Genomic DNA, 25,755 nt, shown 5'->3' with positions numbered 1-25,755 from the left:
TGGCTAGCAATTCTAAGATCGGATGCAGGAGCTGTCAATTAAATTAGATAACCTGAAGTTACTTGATCTTGTCCAGGAGCCTGTGCCCTTTGATGCAACAAGTGTAGGATTCAGTGAAATGCACAAGTGGCCCAAGAAGTTCTTCTGTTTTTCCCTCATGTGCCAGGTGCGCAGCAGGCTCAATTGGACATCAAACTCCTGCTAGGCTGGTGACAAGTGTCAACATGACATTTCTTGCTGAAGGGAAGTGGAACAGGTGCATAACAAAGAGGTTTGTACCTTTTCAAGTCTTTTTCCAGTTGGCTGCACCTGGAAGCAGGATCCTGAACTTGAAAGGGCACTAGTCTCACAGTCCTGACAGGATGGATGCCTGCCCCCTGTTTTTCTTTTACATTATACGTGTGCTCTGGGCTTCAAAGCCGCGTGCTATGCACAGTTTTCACAGCTGAGGAGTGCTTGCAGTGACTGTCTTTGAGCCTGTCGTGCCAGCTCCTTGATCAGGTAGATCAGTCTTTATTGTCCTGACAAAAGGCACTCGGTGCCTGAGAAGGCCAGCTGGCCTGCTGAGAAGGTCACCCTCCTGTGGAGACGGTGCCTTTGCAAAATCTCCAAGTGGATTTTTCTTTTCTTGTAGAGCAGTCATTACCTGCGCTCCACTTGAGTTCTGTTCTGGCCTTTCTGAATGCCAGTGTCTACTATTAAACCTGCTGATGCAAATATTTATCAGATTTAACAGTTAACATGAATGATTTAAGATTGGAGTGGCCTACTAAAAGTATGGCTTAATGCATACTAAGTGTATGCATACTAAGTGGTTTTTAAGCACTTTTTAATTATTATTTGAATGTAACTGACAAAAGAGGCACAAACACTCTGGTGTTAGTGGGCTGCCTTATTAGCATGCTAGTTCTCTGTTGATTTATTTAAGCTTTCTTACTGCCTGTACATTGACTGGCATTCTTATTGTCTGCAGTGCTGTCTTTTTACATAATGATGTTAGTACTAATGAGGTGGTCACAGGATGTAGAAATGAGAGATTTGGAGAAAGGTGGAATATTTCTTATTTGCTCCGTTTATATTTAATATCAGTTTGAATTAATGCTTGATGTAAAAGAGACAACAAGTCAAATACCCATTCTTTCTCAGTTCTGAATTAGAAGCTGTCGTACTTGAAGCTGTCTGCATGTTATCTGATACTAATGCAATTTTCTGCACATGAAATCTATTGCATCATAAACACGCACATAGAAGAGCCACGCGAGGTGAAAATTAGGGCTTTCTTTGAGGAACAACACAAGAGTAGTCATCTTATCATCATGCAATAATTTGCATCTTGGTCATAAGCAAAGAAAATCAATTCAGAACAAAAGGCTCTCTGTCCTTGTGCTTTATCAATTTAAGCAGTTCTTTTTCTGCTATGCTACTTTCATTTTCCTATAAAAGAAAGGAAGTTAAGTACTTTACAGTAAGCTGATAAGAAGATACATTTGCAAAACAGCTTTAATAAGTAAATTTACTGGTCAATCTTTTCTGTGTCCTTGTCTAAAGCTTATTTTAGTTTGAGTGAGTGGGAGTATTTTTCATAATGATTTTGAGTCTATTTTTCTTTTCTTTTTTCTTTTAAATACCGGTGGACATGCTATGCTGTTAACCAAGCTTATGATAAAAGGGTCTGCAGTGATTAGGTACATTGGGCCATCAGCACCACACTAATTCTAGGCCTGGGATACCAAAGCTGTGTTGGTACTGCTCTAAGTGGCATAGCACAGACAACCAGCTTAAATGGAAGGGGATCAGGATCTCTTCATTACTAATGTTTCTGTCTTGCTTGATGAGCCTTGATAAGGCAGTTAACATCTGTTTTTTCCTGTAGGTTTTGGAAGTTTTGTCTCAGCATCCTGAGGTCTTCAGGAAGACCTGTCAGCCCCCATAGATACAGCACTGTCTAAGGGACTAACCCTCAAAGTGTTTCTTTCTGACGGTTTGGACACATTATTGGCTGCTGCCTGCTGCCGTGGCATCAAGGAAGAGGGATGATCACTTATAGTCCAGAGGATGCTGGTTTTCTGTAGTGTTATTAAGCCCTTAAGTGGCCCTAATATATCATTCAGGGTAGAAGCAGTGTCATTTGAAATTTTCTAGCTGTGTGTTTTGGTATCTTGGGTTATTTTCTACTTTGAACATTTCTTTCCACATGCTTGAAGGTTGATGAAGAGAAACTTTTTTTTTTTTTTTAATGGTGAAAATGTTAATAGGGTCATAAAATTTGTGGCTATCAGTTGTCACCTAGAAAAGTTTCTCATCCCTCCTGAGCCCAGGCTCTCAAGATCAGCTTAGAGAGCAGAGTATTTCCCTTTTTGCCAATTGTGTGTCAGTCAGTTTTCACTATAAATTACATATTGATAGGGTCTGTGTACAAGAAAGGTAGCTTGCAAAAAAGGGATAAGGAATTGTCCCTTCTTGTAATAGCAGTCGTGTAGTTCACGTGGTTTCTCTGTGGTTTCTCCTGGAGTATAGACTGTGACGTTTTGTGGCAAACTTCCGTAGAGTAGGTAATTTAAGACCTGTTTCTTTGTACCACCAAGAACAATGGCGATGTCAGATACCTTTAGAAAAAAAGTCAGTAACTTCTAAGAAGGAAGAAAGCAGATGAGAAGATCTGGTTGAGCCTGCATGCCTTGCACCTATGATCTGGATTGATTAATATACAGCAGTGGCTGTTGCTACATGACCAGAAGAAACAAGGATGCTTATCAGCATTTGTATATGATGGGAGTATGATCTAGTAGTGTCAAAATAAAATAAGTTTGAAAGGGACTACCCCAGTCTGAGAGTCACATCTCCTAAGATCACAAACAAACATGCAGTGGGTATTTAATTCAGGTGAGTCACTGGACTGCGCCACAGAACTGTGTGCTTGTACTCTGTGCACCATAGGACACTCTCTGACAAACCACACAGCTTTTAGCTGTGGTTTTTGACCTTTACTGTCTGTTAGCGTGCTAATTGAAACATAAGCTCTGTGTTGTGTAGTACTGTGTTTTGAGTCATGCTTCGAGGTGTCTGTTTTACTGAAGATTTTGCAGCAGTATCTTGATTGAAGTTGCAAGATGATGACTCTGAGGCTTGCCAGATTCAGTGCAGCTTGGTAGACTGGTCCCAGTTTTAAAATGGAGCAAGGGTGGCTTACGTTAAAATGTGCTGGTAAATCAAAGTATTGCAAGTAACATACTCAACAAAGTTTGTATCTATTCTTAGTGTTCATGTTTTTGTTCTTTTTATAGTTTGTTTTTTGATCTGTTCTCTAAAGAGCTTTGTGCATATAAAGGAGACATTTTCTTTTCCTTAGCGATGAGCGAGTAATCTGAGGGATCAAAATATACTTTCCTGAAGAGCCAGATGAATAAATGACCAAATGTTTCTATGATGTTAACTTGGTCTCCACCCTCTCAATCATATTCTGAAGGAGATGAAACTGCATTTGTCTCTTTGGCAGCAGTGAACAAGCAGGTGGTTCAGAAATCCCTGCACTTTTGTGGGAAAGACTGAAATATCCTTCAGAGATGACTTCACCACAGACACCGTAGGGTTTTAAGAGGCATCCATTATTTTTCCATCTATTTTTCCCTTTAGTGTTTTCTCTTTAGTTAGTGATTGACTTATGAGCTAAGAAAATTGCTCACAGGACCAAATCTTCTCTTAATCCCAGGGTAAGGATCCTGAATGGTTGAGAACTTGATGTTTCTTCCAAAAATCCGTGACTAAGTAAGGAATTATGTCTTTCTGTTTTTAAACATCTCTTAAAGGGATATGACAATGCTTTTGATTTGCTGAAATATATAGGCCCCCTACCAGCAGTCTGACCTTCAGATGGAGTTGAGATGCTATTGCTCAGTATGCCAGTGTAATGGGAGAGTACAAAAGCACGTGTTCTCTTTTGGAAAGAGGCATGGAGCCCTCTGTCCATCACTATGGATGTGCTTTTGGGCAAGAAAAGGGTGTTCTCACCTTAGTTACTACAGGGTTACAGGACATTTCTTCCGTTCCCATGTAGAACAGCTGCTGTGAAGCATCGTGTTCAACTTGGTGCCTCACATACCTGCCTACGGAGAAATGAATCTACTGTCCCCGTTCTTTTGCTTTCTTGTGTGGCTGTGTGCCAAGTAGGCAGTGTGCAGGCACAGGACGGGGATTTTGGCAAGCATCCACATCCTGTCCTCTGCCAGAGAAAGCAGCAGGTTTGTCTTGTTCTCTTTCTGTAGTTCTGTTGTGGCCTGTGGGCCAGCAACTGAGCCATGCTGAACAACAGGAAGAGATGAAAACCTTGTCTTATTAATTAGAATCCCAGGATCTGGCTATCTCATGGGATCACTGAGCCTTTTCTTGAACTGATGCCTTCTGACAGAATGTGTTTCTCAGTTGTCAGGGCTTTCAGCCTTCCCAAGTGGAGAATGCTGTGCTTTGTGGTACTTTGGCACCACTTCCACAAACACAGCCCTTCCTTTTGGGCAGGCTGCTTCAGCATTTTCCTTGAAAATCATTTACAGTGGCATCTGTCCAGAAGCACGTTCTGTTGTACCGTGGCTGATTATCTCATCGGGCTGTGCTCTTATTCACAGTAGACTCTTGTGCTGTTTTGGTGCATAGGCTGGGTAAAGATGAGAAGAGACTTCTTTCCTTGAATGAGTTCGTCACCCAGAGACTCTGGAATAAGTGTTCCCATCTTGGCACGGAAACTGCAAGATTAAACTGTTTATCTGGGAAAACTGGTGCAGGAGTGCTTACCTGCTTAGCCTGATCCATCCATTGGCATGCGGTCACAGGGAGTCAAGTGAGAACAATACAGAACAGAAGTCTGTTTCCCTGTCTTGGGTTCTTGTCAAATCTTGGTCTTTGAAGACCTCAGGAGTCCTTCTGAGCAATGCTGTCATTGTTCAGAAGAGGAATTACTTGGACGGGAGGAAAATCTGGATTCAACAGAGGATGTAAACACTCCTAGACAGGAAAACTGCATGGGTGAGAGTTGGGTGTCATTTTTGCGGTGGTCATGGTTTGTGCTCTTCTGCCCATGAGTCAGGTTTCTTGTCCCCTGGAGAGAGGCAGCCTATTCTTATGTAATGTGATGCCTTTTGGAGCATATTAGAGAATTGTCGTGTTACCCTGCTGATGGTGAAGGTGTTGTGAAACTTCCATCATCTGTTGTCTCCTCCTTCCCATTCCACTGCTGTAGTATTTTGCACATATGTAGTGACTGTGGTTAGCGAATATCCTCCCAAGTCTGTTTTGTGTATGAGATCTGTACGGTCTTAGAGTCTTCTTCAAAAGGGCTGTAAGTTTGGGAAGTTTTTACTGGGTCCTTCAGAAGAGCCTATCTATGTCAGTTGTCTGTCATTTTAGTATTGGTTTGTGATCTTGTAATTCAGGTCTTCCAGGTCGTGTTTACAACGGTAAAAATTCCCAGGGTAACTTGAGATTCTTGCTAAGTTATACAGAGCTATGTTTCCCACTTCCCTAATAGGAAAATTGCTGTTAAGTCTTTACACCCCCTCTGCTGCTCATGGACGTAGTGCCTGGAAGAAGAAAGAAGCGCCTGGACCACGTGGCCAGTTGCTGGTTTCATGAGTCTGGGCTCAAGTCAAGCCATTCCTTTACATTAACCAATGTCAGCCCATCTGCTACTGAATCTCAGGTGGTATTTGCCCACAGGTTTGTGTTCAGACTGTGGCAATTTAAAGTCCTCTTCACAGTGCTGTGCATGATAGCAAAAGCTGTTTGTCTGGAACGAACTTGACATTTTTGTACTAAAAAAATATGGTTAGGAATTAGTATACTTCAACTGAGAGATGTCAAACCTTTGTATGCATGAGATGAGTTGCTCTAAGTGGAGTTCTTCAGAAGGTCTGCAAGTGCAAGGTGTCTTGGCACTTTGTCCTCATCTACATGGTAGTCTGTAAGAAAATCAAGTGTTTGGGCTCCCTGTTGTATCACATAAAACTTCTTTGACAAAACTGGGTAGCTGCTCTGAGGTCAGGAAGATCTTCCATACAGGTTCCAGTTCAGAAATCAGTGCTTTGAGAAAGTTTCTGACATAGGCTGAATTTCCATTGTCTTGGGTGATACCTTGGAACAATTTCTGAATTTAACTAATGGGCAAAAATAGTCACATTGCTTTCTCCTCTTGCTAAACCTTACATCTCTCTCTTCCACCGGCTCTTTGTGAATACAGCTCTCTTAGTTTGTGCCCCAATGTTTTGATAAGTTGATGGTAGTCTTAGAAAACTATAGTGTATGTATCATGTATTCCAGTTTATATAGTTCATATAGTAAGTAGGTTAGTGGATTTGTTAGAGGTGATTTATCTTCTCAGTGAGGTGCTACACATGCCACAAGAGCGAAATGTGCAGAATGTGAATTTTGGTTTTAGTGGGAGGACGACTCTGGAGTTGTATGTGCACCCTATCTTAAACGTGCTGCTGCGGTGAGTCAGCGCTAGGATAATCCCATGTTTTCATGGGTTCAAAAGTTTGAGGAGGAATCAAAATTAAAAGTAAAATAGCTGGAATTTCTTTAACTTTGTGCTTCTGGGAATTGAGGGTTGAGGGGAATTTTATGCAATCACACTGAAGTGTTTCTGAAAGATTAACATGGGAAACTTTTTCTCTGTTAGCTTCAATTTTATTTTATTTTTTTAATTTGTAAAGTAAAATGTTTAACAATTTTTAGATAGACCCTGAAAATGGAATCTATATGAGGATTAGTGCAAGAGGGATTTTTGGTGCATGCAACAAAATGTTACTGTAACATCAGGTTCAAAGTGTTTGACATGGCAAATTGCACAATGCCATATTATCTGTTTGTCAATTAAAAATGTGAATCTTGCAAATGTCTATTTTGACTGTTTTATTAATATAATACACTGAAATAAAATTCAGCTGTTCCAATTTTAACTAAATGAATTTGCTTTCCAAGCATAGAATTTCCTCGCTTTTTATGAACATAGAAAACAGTTAACATTATTTAATACAGTGAATGTGGCTTAATATTTAATATTCAGCTGCTGTAATTTTGGCTCCAGTGTATAATTATTCTGTAATTACGGCATTAGCCAAAGTGAAAATTGGAAATAGCATTACATGAAAAGAAATTGTTCCTATCTTAGCTATTATTTATCTATTTCATCCTTTTTTCTGCATATCCTGAAATTAGCTGAACTGTAGTTATTTACACAGCAAGAAATTTCAGCTCCAATTTAGCTGAAGTACTGCAATATACATAACAAAGTATATTTTAAAAAATGAGGGGGGGGGGGGGGAGGGGAAGAAAGAATGAAGAAAGTAAAGAGGTATTAATGGAGCTGTGGCCCCATTGCCACAGAGAATCAGTATCTATGGCTCTGGTTTTTGCTTTCCCCATTCCTGCTAGATGTTTACTAAATTAAGTTCTTGAATCTGATTTTTGCAATTAACTTCCCCTGCACATAATCACGGTGTGTACAAATATGACTTCAGTGGCCAGTACAGCTTCTGTAATATGGTCCTTCCTTTCTCTGGAAAGAAGTGCTTGTGACAAACCATGTTCTTGCGTGCCCTAAATGTGCTGGTAGTGTGGTGTAAAGTCATTTTAAAAGCAGCCTATAGTCACAACTCTCCAAACAGAGCCTAATTGAAGAAATACTCTGTAATGGTATAGTGTAATGGTATTATTAGCTATAATAGCTGTGGGCAACAGAGGAGGAAGAAACTAATGGTATTTCTTGTATTTCAGTGCGTGTGTGTGTGTGTTCGTTTACATACACATTTAACATTTTAAAGAATTTGTGTACTTGATGTGAGTCTGTAATTCTCTCTGTGCTTGGTGCTTGTGGCAAACACAGAATAAGCAGTCATTGTAAGCAAAAAAGCAGTAAATAGAAGTAGAAGTTGGCATATGCAGCAATTATCTAGTGTGTATCATCTAGTGTAAGTTAACTTGTTACACCTTAGTAACTGGTTCAGGTATCCAAGAGCCAAACCTGGCCTCATGGCCATCTCTGTTTCCATTTTACTCATTTCTGATCTGCTTGGTATTGCATGGAGTGCCATACATCCCTGAGTCGTTAAATAGGCAGCAAATTCCGCAGTGAGGACTACCAGAATAAAAATGTTTACCTTCAAAGTGGGCGTATATTAATTTTCTTCAAGGGTGTTTCTGACAAGCATAGCTTTGTTGAGACAGTTCTTTGTGTGGGAGTGTTCTCCTCAGTGTTGCTTTTCTCTACACATGGAAATAAACCACAGACTTTTAAATATCCTGAGAAAAGTTCCTTCAAAGAAAGATCAAAAGTCTTTACTAATGTCTGAGGAAGCTGCATGGCTGCCTCTCTTGTGAACTCATGTCTATGGAGAGCTGGGTGAGACAATCAGAATCATTCTTCCCTTGACTTGATCGTTTGCATCCTTCTCTAAGAGCAGAAGGCTTGTTTGGAGAGGAATGAGGTGGGGAAATCAACAGATGTGCCCCCTAAATTTACCAAGACATAAATAAAACAACTTTTCAAAACCCAAACTGTTGGTTTTCCCATTGTATTGTGTGGGATGACCTAGTTCAAACAGTTGTCTTTGGTACAATGTGTTCAAGAGTTCTGTATAAGAACTAATTGATTGACAGTTTTAATACACAGTTTTATCTGCTTCTGTGGCTGCTGAAATTAAGTGAAATGTCTAGATATGTCTTTCAAGGCTTCACTGAAACTGTGTCTATGATTATTTTTGCTTTTGTTTTGCATTCAGTTTGGTTTGTCCAAGATTCTCGTCATCTATTTTTGCATCTAAGCAACACAGATCATGTATTAGCCAAACTCTGAAAGTTTGTGAACATCTCCCTAATCTGGAATTCCCTGCCTCTAGACAGCTTTCAGGAAGGCTGATAAATTTTTGTTCTTCCCAAGCCTTTTTTTTTTTTTTTTTTTTTTCTCAGTGCCGGCTTGCCTTCATGAGCTGCATCTTTTCTGCTTCAGACAATGGTTTGTGTGCTGTCTGGTAGTGGAAAGTACTTAACGCAGAGAAGCTGTTTAGAATAGTATTTCACTATTCCAAATAGAGATTTTACTGGTTTTGTCGTGCAGGCACTAACCATCGACGAACAGTACTAGGTAGAATTTCAGGCTTGTATCTAAACCTAGGATTTCCAAGTGGTTAGTTTGGATTGTGTGGTTTTGCGTGTGTTTATTTTTGTTTGTTTAACTAAGCTTCTTGATAAGTTTCTTGTCAGTGACTATATTCTGCTGCTATCTAGAAATCAGGCAGTAACCTTTAATTGGTTTATCTGAGAAATGAAGTCACTCAAGTTTCTTTTGCCTGGATTATAAATTATTCTTTTAGCTGCAGGCTGAATTTTCTGTATATATGCTGAAGTTCAGGTCTTTATTATGTTCTGTGATTTGGTACTTTGCATTCTTATACTTGGAGGAATACTGAGTTGTTCTTTGTATTCTGTAATACAAAAGCAGTGTGATTCCATTTTTTTTTTCTCATTAATGACAATACAAAAGCATGTGACAGCAGGCTAACATTTCTTTCTGAATGAGATAATCTTTAGCTGTGCAAGAAATCTGCTCTGCCATTTTGCTCTTTCAACTGCAGCTACAAAACTGCAGCACACTAACGGCAGTGGAAGATTGCCGTTAATCTTAATTTATCGTTTACCGTTAATTTATCGTTTCCCAAGAGTTTAGTAGAAATGACATCTCTCTCACATCGGCAGTCCTCTCCCTGTAACCTTTCTCTGAAAATCAGAAGTCGTTTCCTCTGGAAGAGAGGTTTTAGGTTTTGAGTTCCGGTGGAAGAAGCAATACTGGTGAGTGGCATGAGTTCGCTCCTCACTTCGGGACCAAGAGCACTGACTGACAATGCCCTGTATCCCCATCATCCTGTCCCACCACTGCTGCCTTTGTGCTGCCACTGAGATTTGTTAGACGTGCTAGTAGGGGCATCAGTGTCTCAATGCAGGACAACGCTATCCAGCTCTTCACCGTCGTAATGATAAATTCTGCTGTTTTATACATGTTCTTTTGCACTGCTAAATGCTATTTCAGTTGATTTAAAAACAATGCTGAAACAATACAGCCACCAGATAATATCATGTTTTGTTACTTCCAGCTTATGGAATGGTTTAATACATGAATTTTCAAAAACGTATCTGAGTTGATATGTCTTGGTTGACTAGCGAGTCAGCTGAACTTTAAATGCATCCTTTTCATCCCATTGAAGACAGTGAACTTCCTTATCATGACTGCCTGAGTACTACCATGACTTATATTGTGTTGGAGGATCTGGACTGCTGCGGTTGCATGATTTTTAGGAGAGCAATGTTCTGTAGCTCCCCAAAAGTTGTGAGAATGCTTGCATTTAACGGAAGTAGAGGTCATTGATGTGTTGTTGATCTTTTGAATCGAAATGTCTTTTATAACAGGAATTTGGATTTGTGCTTCTTGATGTTTTGGATGCTTTTGCTTTCTTTGTCTTTTACTGTTCTTTTGTTCTTATTGTGGTCCTACCTGCTGATTTTGTGGCAGCATTTTTTTTTAATTCACATTTCCCTCTACATAACGGAACACAAAGGAAATGCGATCTTCCAGGTAGATTCTCAAGTCAGCTTTGTAGGTGAGTTTTAGTTTTGAAGAAATTGTTTCATTGAGTTTGATATTGCCTTAAGTAAGCCAAAGTAAAATCATGACTTTGAGTGATGGCTTATATATTTTTTTAATATTCTTAATATTGGTGACTATATGCATTTGCCAGGAAAAAGTGAAAAGCACAGAGTTTGAAAAGTAACTGTACACAGTGAAATTATTTTTTGTATGTGTTCAGATTACAGGTTTTACTAGCCATGACATTCATTATTATTTATTGTAATGGCTCACAGTTTTGGACATTCAGCTCCCATAGGAATATGCCCCACTTTGATGACGCAACCTTGGAAAATGCAATAAAAATGCACTGGAAACCGCAGCTTTCTAATAGGAAGTTTCTTAAAAGTAGTAAAGTTAAATTGCCTCCTCATAGAAAAAAAAAGGAAATGGAATAGAGTTCGGTAAGTGAGGTAGATGTATGCACCTCCTGTGTGTCCCTAACTACTTTTCTTTTCCTCCTTCCCTCCCCCCTCGTTTGAAATTGTCTTGAGGCCATCATCTGTGCTTCGGCATGGGGCAGATGGAGAAAACTTATATATTCCTTTCATGGCTACATAAGGACCCTACAGTTTTGCTACACGAGCTTCGTACTCCAAAGGAGAATGTTCTTGATTTGTGGCCACAGCCGGGCCCTCCCCCTGGTTTTGATTACACTGGAGCTGAGCCCTCTGGGGAGGGGGAAAGGACAGGGTATGCTTGAGAGATGCTGTAGAGCACATACTGGCCTTTCTTCCTTCCTTTGTTTTACCAGTTGTTCAAATAAAACATGGCTGTGGCCAGTTTCTGGCCCGGTGACCAGTGGAAGATGAGGAAAGGGGTTCCTCAGACATAAAGGGATGTGTGCACGTGGGCGTTTTACAAGGCTGTGGTATTTTGACGATGAGGGGATTCTGAGGTCTGGGTGCCTTCTCCTGCGCGTCACTGTAAAGGCCAGTTTGAAAAGCCCTACTGAAGATACCCGTGTATCTTTTTGGAAGTACGGTAATCAAAACCAGCATAAAAGCAAAGTCTTAATATCCACATCTTTACAGAACCCAGCACCAGTTAGGCTGGAGTTCTATTTCCTGCGCATTCGTGTCAGAGGGGCTTGCAGAAAGCTCGCCTGCCTCTCTCTGGGATGACCTGTGACAAACTGGTGTGGAAATGGGTGGAAGCAAGGTAGGAAGCAAGGGTTGCAAAGAGGCCTTTCTGCTGACGATATTCAGCATTGCAACATTGCAGAGATGCTGGAAGGAACCTCTCCTTGAGCAGCGTGTATCATTCATGGGTTGAGCTACTAGCAAAGCCCCTGTGGAGTCGCTTGTTTTGATCTCAGCAGCAGTCATGTTAGGTTCTTAGTGGTATCTTCCTGGCAGCTGAGGACAGGCCTGCAGTTTTTTAGGTGTGTTAAGGAAGGCATGGGCAGGTGACTGTAAATATTTGCATTTACATGCAAGTCTTTCCTAGCGAAGCAATGAGTCATATCCTGCAGGCACAGAGGGCCTCCTAAGAGCTGCTGCTTAGTAAGACTTCACTGAAATTATTTTATCTGAAGCTAATATTTAGCTCCTGAGATAAGTACCTGTGTACCACATCTGAACATATCCTCCTTAATCTGTATTCTACAAGAATACATCTGTCTCCTAGATATATATGAAAAAGACACCTCCTAGTTAAAATTCTAACTTTTAAGTTTGCTTGTGAATATTTGCTTAGCACTAAAAAAAAGTAAAATCTAAGCAGCCCGAATTGATTACTGAATGGTTGTAAAGGAGTCATTTAAACACACAGTAGGTGTGTGTGTTGTGATCATACATTCCCACACATTAATAGTATTTATATTCTTTGTCTAAGAGGATAATTTTTCTTAGCCCTCTATTTCAAACAGTTCTGCTTGGAGTGAACGAACAAGAATTTAAGAAGTGTTAACAACAGAGTGGATTTACTCTGGTTAAAATATTACACTGAACAGCCAGTTGTGCCTGTATGTGCAAGCAATTCTGGCTGAAAAGTGATCACATCTTAAGGCTGCTCTGACATCAAAATGTTGCATTTTCTGCTCAAATAAATCCATGGAGTTGAAATAAAGGAAGGCCTTCTAAAAGGCTAGAGAATCTGTCTTGCATCATTTTATACCAAATACCCAACCAATATCAGAGTGCACATGGTGAAATTCTGCAAGCTGACCTCGTGCAGGTTGGCCTGTTAAAAGCCATGGGGCTGCATGTTTAAGATTGGATTATGGGCGGGAGGAGGAAGGAGGTGAGTGAGGAAATGAATGTTTATGGTTAAAAGAAAAAAATAGATTGTGGCTCATAACAATGGTATTAATAATGTCACTAATACCATTCTATCATACACATTTATTTTCATTTTCTCACCTTACATGAGCTTAGGACAAAGTATGTAGTTATCCTCAGAGCCTTTGCATGATGAGATTGTTTTTGTCATAATTTCAGTTTCTTGCAAATCAGGGCTGCAGACGTGAAACTTGCCCAGCTATGTAAGATTGTTTATTTACTTACTCTTAGACTGTGTATGGCTCCAAGCAAATGCTTCAGTGGCAAATAGCATTGCTTAAGCATCAGGATTTGTTTCAGGAAATTTAATTAAAATTGAATAGTTTAAAGTTGCTTCTCTGCAAATAAGATGAAAGAAATGACTTTTGCTGTCCGTCAAGAGAATTAAGTAAAATCTTCAGTTTTTTTTTTTTTTTGGGGGGGGGGGGGTAAAATGAAAATAGCTTTTGGGAAATGCATGTTCTAGTTTTGGTGCTGTTTTATCAGCATTTGAAGAATGGTGTATGCATCTGATTCATGTCTTGTTAGAGCCTAGACACAGTTCTTAAATTCCTCTGAAAAAAAATTGACAAGGGTGATTACTTCATTCAAAAACCTGGTCATCTTTACCCTACCACATCTGCATTTTGGATTTCAAAATGAAATTGTTGCTAAGAGGCTATTGCAGTACATTGCATCTGACATTCCTGTGGTGTTCCTCATACATCCATTAAATCTACAGTATCCCAGCTGATGTCCTTTATGTTCTGTGATCAACAGGATTTGTCAGAGACATGGGGTTTTAAGGATCTTGACTAGAGATAATTCAATTTAGCAAGTTGAACTTGATCCTAAATGATTACTATTGTTCAGGGCCTGTAAAAATAGTTTGGAGGCTTAGTCAGAACTACAGTAATAAATGTAGTGTGCAAGCTTTGAAAAAAAATATTAAGAACAGGATCCTGTGAACTTATACAGGCCACCTGTGCAAGACGTAACCCTGTGGAGATTTAAGGCCGTCTTCCCAAGGGGCTTGTACAATACTTGTCAGAAATGGCTTTGTCGAATTTGCAGCTGCCTTGCAAAGTGTGGATCCTGGTCATCTGCTCCTTGGCTTGGCAGGTACAACAGAGGCAGCGTTTTGGCTGTCACCTCATGACTGGAGTGGTGATGCTGACCAACCCTGCTCTGGGGTGTGTCCCCTGTGGGATGGGCAGCCCCGGCTGGCTCTGAGTCTGCTGCTGTGCGCTGGAGCTCAGAGCATCACGGCACCTGCTGCCCTGGCAGAGCAGGGCTGCCCAGCAGCGAAGCAGAAGGGTGAAGAGGTGGCAGAATCTGTCGGGAGAAGCCCTTGGTAAAACATGTGCGACAGTTTTGCAAAAGCGGCCACCGATATTGGCATTTCATCTTTGTTTTACAGAAGATGTGCATGAAGGTATTTCAGGATGAACTGGACAGAGTGTCTGGAAGTCTGTAAATTATGCTGAACTCTCAGATGAGGCTCCTATGTATTTACACATATAAATAAATAAATAAATAAATAAACAGTCATATGAGCACTTATTCCCCGTGAGAGAAAATTGCAAGGCCTGAGACCATGACACCTTGCAAAGAAATTTTTCTGTCCAAAATCATAGATCTGATTCAAACTAGCACTGGTCAAATCCCAGAGAGCTTTAACAAAGAAATTAAGCCAAATCAGAAAGTGTTGTTATGCCTTTGTATGAGTATATTTTGGTGTTATGATTCCCTGTTTCCATAAAATGTGAGGTAGTTGCAGACTACCTATGCTCTACATGCTAGGACTACCAGATCACAACTGTTGAAATGGGAAATAAAATGTAGACACAGCACCTGATTTACAACTCAGAAATTCTGAATGACACACACAAAGTAAATGGAACTAATTATTCTGTCATAGCATGATAATCAGGGGACACTCAGTGATTCGATTTGACACAAATGTAAGTCACAAGATTAAAACAAAGTCATGTACTTCCTTGCACAGCACACAGATGAACTACAGAAGTCAGTGCCATGGGATACAAAGGCTGGAGGTGTTAGTGGATTCCGTAAGAAGATTCACGGAGGACCAGTTCACTTGTGAATGCTTAGCAGGATGCTCTGGATGCAGCTTAAATCATAGGCTAGGAGAAGGATCATTGATGATGCTCCTGTTATTGGCCTTGCCCAAGCATTTGCTCTTGGTCCCTGTCTGAACAGTTTTGAAGCTAGTTCAACCTCTTTCTTTTCTTATACATTTATTCTTTAGCAGAGGTGAGACTCCAGACTACTCATGCTCCAGTACCTTTTTTAAACTAGGTAGTGAAATACATTTTATTGCAATCTGCTAATTATTTACAGCAAGGCATGACGTTAACTTTGCCCATGTGATACTTTATATATCAGAAGTTACAGCTGTCGCAAGTCATTATTTCCATGAAAAATTGTGATTCATCTTTCCATGAGTCCTCAAGAGGTCTCACAGTGGGAATGAAATTTTAGCTCATGTCACCATTCTGGAAGAAGAAATATTTGAATTACATACAGAGACAGGGCATGATGTTTGTATACATATGTTTTCAGTTGAACAGGGTTGTCTTGAGGAACTTCTATTTGTCTCGAAGTGTTTTGAGTCAATTTAAGCATTTGTTCACTGCTAGCATCAGCGTGGTAGCTGTGGAGGAAGAAGGCTTGCTGTGATAAGAAAGGTGTATTTCAGCTTAGCCTTTCAAATGCATCTCAGTCCTAGCCAGGGAAATCAGCTTTTAATGTGACAGAACTCCAGGTATTTGTCCATGGTAAGACTGCTGCTGCTGATGCTATTTCTGTTGATGTTTTAACTAACAAATGTATTTCTGCTGTATTATTTTAATCTGTCAGGTTTGTCAGGTTTTTTATCTGTCATTTACCTTGTTTTCCCCTATTAACTTGTAAGAGTGGTCTCTTAAAGATGCTGCTTATGTTGGAAAGGCCTCTTGGGCAAGAGCTACCTACCCCAGCTCTGCCTTGTGCTTTACTGTAGGCCCATAAATTCTGGAAAAAGTCATTTGGAGAAGAAAATTTCAGGATGTAGTCCATAATACATCCAATATATCACAAGTTACTTCACGCTTTGGTTGTGTCCTTGTGTTGAATTTTTTGTTTTTATTTTTTGCCTTGGTTGTCATTTTAATATTCATTATACAAACTCATCAGGGGAGTTGGAATGGAATTTGGAAATATCTGAAGTCCAAATGTCACAGTTTTATGAAGAGAATAAATATGTTTAATGAACAGCATCTGTATAAACTTAGGGTAACTCTGGGCATATTTTGAAGTATTGTATTTCTTGTGAAGAGATGTCTTTTATGAGTATGAATATATGAGTATTCAGCAGTGTGAATGCTGAATCAAAGGACAGTGTTCTGGGAGGGCTTTGAAACCCTACCATGATAGGATGCAATACTTGGACCTTCCCCTTAAGAAGTATTTCTCCCCAAATAAGAGGTGCAGTATTTCTCCCAAATTTTAGTCTTTCAGAGGTAGGGAGTCAGCATCCTTAAAATGAGTTTTCACAGCATAAGCCCAGTTGGTGAAGAGTCTTTTTGCAGAGCGAGGAGTCATGAGCTTTGTGAAACCGCACGAGTGATGACAGTCAGAGGAGCACTGTGAGAATGTTTTCAATCGACTTTATCTTCTAGTGTTTCTTCCAGCACACCATGGCTTAGGCAATGCTTGTGGTAAGAGGCAATTAAATTGATGTAAAGACCAGGTTGATTTGACATGTTTTTTAACCAAGTGTTTATTAGTTGAAATAATGTTGGGCGTTTTTTGGCATAATTTATGTTTGAGTCGGAACTTGACTCATTCTCAGAAGCCTGTGTGTATTTGAGCACGTTAAGCTGACATTACCAAGTGGAACTGTGGGAGGCTTTCGGCTTATGTTTATGGAGTACGAACTGAAGCTCCTACCTTGCTGCCTCAAGAGCCACAAAAATGTTAATAGAAATCAGAGATGCAAGAAAAAAAAAACATATTCCATATAGCCTGTCAACTTGCCAGTACTGGCTTTTTCCTTGGGTTACTTTCCACTCTTTTGTTCCATCCAGTTTTAGGTATCACAAGGGATGAGACTTCCTCTGCATTACTTTGGAAATTATTTTGCAGTCCTAGTAAGTCTCTGTGAAGCATTTCCCTCAATGCCTCATTTATATTTCCTGGTCCTTAGATTTTCATAACAGACCCTGCACCAAACTGTCAGGGGTTGCCTTCCTGTTAGCTTTGGCAAAATGATTCATCCTTCGTACTTGCTGCTTTCTCTGGTTTTGTTTAACTGAGTGAAACAGTGAAAATTTACGTGCCTCAAATTACAAATCTTTTAAGGCAGGTATTGAGATTCTCTCTGCAGAATGGTGCTGTGAACATTTTAAATCAACCTGCATGATTAAGTGAAGTAGCAGTAGCTGCTAGTATATCTTTTACTGTACTTTCTTTCTTGGGTTTCCTGCACAAAACATCTTTGCTTTGTGTCTCTTACATCTTCCAAGGCCATTTCCTTTATTTCCCTCTCCCTAGCCACTCTCCTCTTTCGTTTAATGCTGAGGTACTTCTGCATAAACCTTACAATAGCCCCATGAAAAGGCCCATTATAACCCACAGATTTTTTTTCAGACACTTAAAGTTAGATTAAGATGAAGTCTCTGATTCATTGCTATGTAAAAGCTAAAATTAATCATTTAAACTGCTTGTAAGATTGGACAATTTTTCCCCACTTCATCAAAGATAATTTGTCCCTGAAGAACGTGTTGTGTGTATCTTAACAGGTAGGTGCCAATGCGTGTACAGAACAAAAGACAAAATTGATCTGAGCTGCTCTTGGAGCCTGCAGGAGTACAGTAGCTTTTGCAATTGTTTCAAAACCCAAAATGCTTCTGGTCTGCTAATATAGAATTAGTCTTCTTTATTTCATATACATACATACATATATACACACTTCATACATACATATATGTATTTTCTCTAATCAGTATAGCTATGAGAAAAAAAGGGAATGAGAGTAACAGAAAAATTAATGTAAACAACAGTATATGTGTTTTCATTTTGGGCTTTTGGAAATTATGTATTTTCTTGATTCCTAAGATTAAGTAAGTCTTGTTTGCCCTCTAAACTGGGGTGAACGCTAATAAAAACCACAAGGCATTGGCTTTGTGGGGGGATTCCTATGCTGAGACAACACAGATACAATTACCAGTAAATGTATAATTCTCAAAAGTTTTTAGGTTTCTGGAGTGAGGAAGGCAGGAAGGTTTTGACATTTGCATGAGGTATCTGAAATAGTTGCTTCCTAAATTAATTTTTAATACATGTTAAGAGGTCTGGGTGAGAAGGCAACATCTGACAACTTACAATTTCTGGACAGGAGCTGTTGGAATACTGTGCTGTCCGAGTCCTGACACTTGTGGGCTCTTCAAGCTTGCCTGGGGGTCTTACTCCTTTGTCATCTCATTTGCAAAAATAAATCACCCTCAGCTTAGAGGAGAGGGGAGGGTGAAAGTCTGAAATTGGACAATTTTGCCCATTTACCTAGAGATAGTATTTTTTGCGTAGTTCTTAGCTGATCTTTCTCAACTCGTGCACTTTTCTGTGGCAGAGGTACTAAATGAGGTCAGATGGCAGCAATTGCTGAATACAAGGTTCCTTCATCTTTTTTTCTTTTTCTTTCCACAAAGCTTATCTGTTTTTTGACAGATATTTTTTTTCCCTGTTCATATCAATATTTACCTAAAATGTATATAATAAGTAATTTGCAAATCCTTTGTTGGGATCAGCAGCTTTGCCTTATTCAAGTCTGTCTGCCTCTTCCCTGCACAAAATAATGTATTTTAGAATCTTAAAAAAAAAAAGCCAAAAACAACAAAAATACACACCATTCCTATAAATACGTTGCGGTGTAATAATTATCAGCTTAAATGACATATGCCATTGCAATCTTGCTAATTGTCCATTGCCCCATAGGCCATTAAGTATAGTATCCTGATACACTGCATGCATCTGGTGGTTTTCATGACTTTGGAGAAAGAAACCCCAAATTCTTTTATCTGAGCTTCGTGACACCAAGCTGGACTTTCAGGCCTTTCCCATTGGTTGTCCATAACTGTAGAGTAACCACAGAATCATAGGATTTTATAAAAGAACTATTTTTTGGTAAGAAATGGAGCAAGGAGACCAGGAGGAGTTTTTTTTACTGGCAGTGTTGATGCCAGGTTGGCATTAACAATTTCTTTAGTTTAGAGTGGCATAAACTTTATTGCAGCCCATCATAGCCCAGCGTTAGGAGGCTGTAATTTGATTCTTGAGCCAGGTGAGGTGGTTGGAAATTGCTTTCTTTCACCTTTCTTTGTATTTTGCTTGGTTTTACTGTAGGCAAAATCAAGTTAATTTCTTCTGTGTTGGCTCACTTCTTATGTCAGCCTTTACCCTGAGTTATTGTATGCAGTGAGGCACAGAGTGGTATCTGTTTTTTGAAAAGCTGCCATTTGGAAAGGAGCACAGAGGGCTGCCCCACAGACCTGCACGCACATGTATTATGCATTGCGTGTGTATACGCCCTAGCTCAGGTGGGGACAGAAGCAGCCAAAGGCATACTGAGTGTTTTTGCAAGACAGGATCAGTTTTGTGATTATTTTCCCTTTCTTCCTTTTTTTTATTATTATTATTTTTATTTTTTTCCCCAAGGTGAATTTATAAATGCTTTGTTAGCTCTGGTGTGCACTCCGAAGTGATATGGTATGATAACACATGAGCTGAGATGCTCGCTGCCAAAACTCTCCAAAGTATGACTGGTGCATAGCCTAAGGAGGATCACTGCTCTGTTAAAACTCTGCCAACCCTAATCTTATAACCAAATCATGGTTTAAATTGCAAAAGCTTTACAGTATCCTTGAAACAAGCTGTATACTAGGCACACTGTAAAAAAAACAGGGAGGATGCACACAGCATGGATGAGTGCATCCTGACGAAGGGAAGTAAGAAGGTGTGGAAATCACGCTATCTGAACATCTGTGCAGCATGATCATGCTCCTTGTTTCTCATCATTCTCATAACTGAGGCTTTTTAAAGCATTGTCCAGATGCCCAGGTGCTGTTCTCTTGCAGCCTTTTCTGGTGCCTGAGGTGGAAAGATTGAGGCGTGGTGTGCAGAGCCCTTCATCTAGCACCCTCTCAGCACTTCCAGCACCACAGTGAATCAAACAGCAATGAAGAAACTGTCCCAGGCCCTGGTTTGATGCTTCAGCATGCCTTGTGTGGTCCTGAAGCTTCTCAAATGGGAAACAGTGACCATGAAGTTCAGTGCACTAAGGTGGGGGGAATTTACCCTAAGAGTGAAACCTTCTGCTCTGTTCAAGAGTTTTTAACATGCTAACTTTTACACAAGTATAGCTTGTATTCCAGATTGCATCAGTTTGCATCACAGGAGCTTTGTCTGTCCTCCCACAGCCAGTATAACTCTGGCTCTTTCAGTGGAAATACAGGCACGTTTGATGCAGATCAAACTCTTGCTACTGAAAGACTCATTCATGCACAGGGCTCATGTTAGTGATTGTGGGACCACAGCTTCACGAGTGAATTAAAATGCTTCCTGATGGTCCTCCTGACCTGAGATGGCCCGTTTTAAAATATCAGGAAGCTTTGTGAGGGTGTTGGGTGTGGAAGTTTGTTGGGGCACACTGTAGCTAAGTTCTGCACAAGTTCAGATTACACTTTCCCACTTAGACAAGTGTAGTTCAGCTTTATTGGTCCTACAGAGCAACTGTACAGTTTTATTTGCTGAGAACCAGCCAACTGGGTCTCTGTGGGAGAATACTGATAAACCTTGCTATTTTAAGCCTGGCTGTCTCTTTGTGCTGTTCTCCATACCGTGTCTGTCTCTCTGCTGCACAAATGATACCATCTTGCCTCTTCAGGTGGGACCACTGCAAAGGTGCTATCACTTCTCCATTTTACATCATACGGGTTGTTCACATTCTGTCCCATTTTTCTCACCTGAAAGGCTCGGTCTTTTATTTTCCTCAGTTAAGCACTTGGAGATTGCTCAGTGGAAGGCATTGTATGCACCCTGAAAAGTCATTGTTCCTGCGGTGTTCCTGCAAGACCGCGATGTCTGTTTGGTGAAGGCAGTGAAGGAGTTAAAGGTTATGGAGTTTCAAAGAAATGCCCAACAGCTGCTGTAAAGTATCCCTACAATCCTAGCTGACTTCATTCTTGTCAGACAACAGTGATAATATCCAAAAACGGGTGCAAGGCAGGAAGTGTTTCAGGAAGGCGTGTTTCATGCAAAGCCATCAGAAATGTGCTCTCTCAAAGGGCCGCTTACCGTAAGATCCATATTAATACAAATGGCATGGTGAAATTTCAGAATGTGTTTACAGAAACATTATTTCTGTCCAAAAAAAACATTGCTTGTTGTTCTAGTGTACAAATGGCAAAAGCAGATGAGTTAACCACTGTAGATATTTAATGTAATGACGTTACTGCCTGGATGAACCCACTTTTTTAAACATTAAGAGGATTCAGTTACTTTCAATATTTTTGCTTATGGTTTTGAGGGTGGCTTTGGCTTGAGAAAGGGGCCAGGAGAAATATAAATCAATTTATAATACGTTTTCACATTTACTTTAGATTCAGTGGCTGAATTGGTATCTAACAAACTTTTAATTCATTTAAAAGGAGTTACCTAATAAGCAGAACAAAATTCTCAGATTTTTTTTTCCATTGCATTGCAAAGAAAACGCTTATCTTCTAAATGTTTAGCATTTAAAAGAAATGGATAAATAGAACGGCACTGTGTGTAGGAGTTGAGAAACTAGAAATGGTTTGTTTTTGAGAAGATTTAACATTTCCGACAAATAGTCTACCCAATTACCTGTAAAAGTGTCCTACTTGTACAAGTTCCCATTATTTTCATCTCATTTAAAAATTCACATATGAGAAATGAAACAATTTTTTAACCATCAGTAGCACCCACTTAAAAAACATGGCAAAGGAAAAAGAAAAAAAAAAAAGAGAAAAAAATCCTACCAGTTCAGAGCTCTATGCTGTTAGTTAGGGATATTTCCCTAAAATTCCTTAGTTGTGTCCAGTATCGTCTCTCTTGTAGTATGAATCTGCAATGAAATATAAAAGTCCATTATACCTTTTTTAACAAGCATAAGTAAATAGACTAGATCCGGTAAGGATACAGACAAAGTTATGGACTGGCAATATGCTCTACTAATTTACTGTTTCGAAGACTAGCACGTCTGTAATAATACTAAAATAAAGCACTGCTATTTTTATCATAGAATCATTTAGGTTGAAAAAGACCTGAGATCATCTAGTCCAACCTTTAAACTCTGATTTTGCTTCATTTAAAGATTTCTTCCTTCTGTATTTATTCTGTATTCTCCTATAGTTTCAAAAATATTCCTTTACTGTTGCAGGGAAAGAACACATTTTCTACGTAAAGTTCTAGCAGCCAGAATTTCCCATCTGGGGGTTCACTGGTTCATGGAGCTAGGTCACTGCTCTTGAAGGCACCCTTTGAAAAGTATATCCAACAGCCAGACAGATATGAGATTGGAAAGAATGCCGCGGTATTAATGTTGAATTACATGCTAGTAACTGTTTGTCCTTGTCATGGAGATGTGACCGTGTAACTCAGGCAAGGTACAAGAGGAGATGAAGGCAGGCCCCTGGGAAGAAGACCTGAGTGAAATTGAATTTGGCAATCTCATATGCTGAGGAATACAATGAATATAAACTTCATTTTTATATGGTGATCCAAGGACATAACAGAAGAGAAAAGAAAGGAAAATGGGATTACTTGGATAGTGGAAGGCATTTTTTGTTATTTACTGGTAGCAACTCAATATAAGGACAAAGCTGTTTCAAAAATGGATTGTTTTCTATTTGCCCACTGTTTTTGGAAGTTATTGCCAAGAGTTAAAACCACATGATATATTTCTACTATTAAACCATCTATTACTGATAGATAATAATAGAGCAGAAGGAGAAGGCACCAGTTAGTCTGCATTAGCTCATGTGTTCTGGATAACTCTTTCTTTAACTCTCAGATTTCTCAAATTCTACAGGGCTATGTTCATTTCTCTCTGCTTTCTGATGTGATGAACTGTCTCCTCTCCCATGTTGATGTCAGATCTAGTACTACCGTGATATTCTTACTCATGCTTTTTTTGGGTAATTGCAATTTGATCACTTTTCTGTTAGCTATTACAATAAGATAACAAATACCATGACAGTTGTAATAACAGCTCTTAACAATAGAAGCGTTAAAATTATAAATACCCTGTTTTTTTACTTAAATTTTATATATTTTTGCTTTGTAGCACTACAAATGTTAGATTTTGCATCTGTAGTGGCATCTATGATTTAAGTTTGTAACTTGAAGTATGGAATTTAGGCTTTAAATTCAGAAATGGCTAACTTTTTGTAATTACTGAACAGTCACCAATGAGGTCACAAGTGAGAGATTTAAAACAAACAAACAAAAACAATAAACAATGCAGAACCCTGTTTTACTGTTGGTTAAAATAACTCTATTAGGAAAGCTTCTGTGAAGTGCTGTATGAATGTGCACCTTACAAAGCCATCCAGCAATGTAGGATGTGGGAAAGGATGTCAGTCTGTCAGCCTGTCTCCTTGAGTTTTCAAAATGATCAGTCACAAAGCATTTAATTAACTTGTTTACATTTAACAACAAAGTTAATTTTGTTATTTAAGGGGATTTGTTGGTTGGTTTGTTCTGCTTTGATATCTATTGGGTTAGTTTTGTCTAACAACGAGACATATATATATAAGGAAATTCTATGCTTCTGCTTTAAAGAAAAGTAAATATATGTATTTCTCTTTCTGCTTGTCATTATAGCACCATTAGATATTTTATGGTACATTTTTGTCTTTAGCCAGAGCAAGTGGTTTAAGACAGTACTAGATGTGAACTAAGGCACTTGTTAAGAGCAATGACTTGTCCAATATGCTTAATCCCCAAGGAAATGATTGCAGCATCTCAGGGATTTCTTGCTAGAGTTCTGCCCTCCAAGCAGGAAGAAAGGAAACTTTTTTCATGGCTTTCACAGATGCTTAGGTTATACAATGATAATATAAGACCTCTTGACACATTGTCATGAAGTTTTATTTAAGAACCAAATAGCTCTTTACTATTTTGAATCACTCTTTGAGTACTGGCTTGCAACAAGTTTAGTTTTTGGCTTCCTGGTTCTTTTCTGACATCTGCAGAGAGGTCTGTTCCATGTCCCAACCCTGTCCAAGATGTGGTGAATTTTTCTGCTCAGTTCATAATTCTCACCAGGTCCCTGACTGTCCCTTTTTGATCTCAGTGTTATTTTGGTCTTTTTCCTTCATCTTCAGGCATTTAGCTGAAACACTTCTCTAGGCATTTGTCTCTATATCAAATATGTAGAATGATTGACACCTGACTTTGTCATCTGAAAGAAACGAAAAACTAACTTGGGGTTGTCTCCTTCAAGACTCCTTGGTGCACAAGGAACATATAAAAAGGCAATGTCTTACTTCTTAGAAAGCTCTGCTTGAAAACCTGTGAATTCATTATTGAAAAGAGTAGGACCTTTTAATTGATTTTTTTTTTTTTTTTTAATCATTGGAACTAAATTTTTATTCAGTTCACATTTCAGCTTTTGTATTGCTGAGATAATTAAGGCAGGTAATTGAGAGAAGGCCTGGCATAGATGGGTTGGAGGCATCAATTTAATAAATAAAGTTTCATGTGAATGTGGAAATGCTCAAAGTGGTCAAAATCTCAACACTCTCCTGTTTCCTGCACACTTGGAATGTCACTTACATATGCATTAATAAAATGCTGAAATACTGAAGTACACAGAGTATATGAAAGTCCTGCTTCCTAGTAGTAGCAAAGGTAGGGTGGTGTTTTGAAGGAATAAGGCTGTATTTAAGATGCTTAGAAATGCCAACCCTTGAGTGAATGGGATAAAATACCTAAGTTGTTCCAGCTTTGTCACCTCTCTCTGTGTTTGTAGACTGTATGTGTGCTCTTTTAGTAATGGTAGCTGTCATACAAGCTTCTGTTGTCCAGCATGTTCTTACCTAAATTTTATAATTGCTAAGAAGACCATTTGAACTACGCCGGTAGCACTTTGGTAGGAGCTGGTGTTTGTACTCTGCTCCAACTCACTGCCTTCATTCAGAGGGTGCAGCCAGATGCTTCTGAGCCTCTTCTGCTAAAAGAGGATAGCAACACTGCTCTACTTTGATAGTGCACCTTTCTCATCTGGAAGAGCAGATGGATCCTTCTATTTGTTGGTCTCTTCAAGGGATCTTGAATGCAAACTGCTTGAAAGCCTCTAATTCCTGAAGGAAATTTAAGGCAATCCTGCTGGGATTTGATTCTGCATTTGAGTCATTTCAGGCCTGTTGACCCATTAAAAAACCCTTGTCACAACACTGCTATTGCCTTTTGTTATAGTCATTACGTTCCCCTGGAGTCTCTGTAGCCATTGTCTGTTTTGTTTCTTTGTTTTTGTTGTTCCTCACTAGGGACAGATTTTTGAGTTGGCAGAAAGTATCAAAATTAATTCCCACCACCAGAAAACATTGCGTACTTGCACGGGGCATGCAATCACTAAGTAAGCCCCACTTTATGCTCCATTTGGGAAAGCGCAGCCTCCTGGATGTGGCATTTGTAATACTCCCATGTCAAGGCTGATAGGTAGTGCATGTCCAGCATAAGTGGGTTGCACTTGTTCCTCCTCCTTGCTCTTCTAGAGCCTGAGCTGGCAAAGTGCACGTGTAT

The 25,755-nt window shown here is 39.4% G+C and overlaps 2 protein-coding genes across 4 annotated transcripts in view; one reads left to right on the top strand and one right to left on the bottom strand.

Annotated features, from left to right (window-relative positions):
- CMSS1 (cms1 ribosomal small subunit homolog) overlaps positions 1–25,755 on the top strand; it is a 233,461-nt gene that overhangs the window by 85,060 nt on the left and 122,646 nt on the right. The window lies entirely within an intron of this gene.
- FILIP1L (filamin A interacting protein 1 like) overlaps positions 1–25,755 on the bottom strand; it is a 200,125-nt gene that overhangs the window by 83,274 nt on the left and 91,096 nt on the right. For all 3 annotated transcript variants that reach the window (XM_035314954.1, XM_035314955.1, XM_035314956.1), the window contains exon 3: positions 21,987–22,072. The gene's annotated coding sequence lies outside the window, so the exon portion shown is untranslated. The remainder of the gene's footprint in view (positions 1–21,986; positions 22,073–25,755) is intronic.

The sequence above is a fragment of the Oxyura jamaicensis genome, chromosome 1 (genome assembly GCF_011077185.1).
Source record: "Oxyura jamaicensis isolate SHBP4307 breed ruddy duck chromosome 1, BPBGC_Ojam_1.0, whole genome shotgun sequence".
Lineage (NCBI taxonomy): Eukaryota > Metazoa > Chordata > Aves > Anseriformes > Anatidae > Oxyura > Oxyura jamaicensis.
Note: the sequence above shows the minus strand (reverse complement) of the source record. Positions and strands in the feature narration are given on the sequence as shown.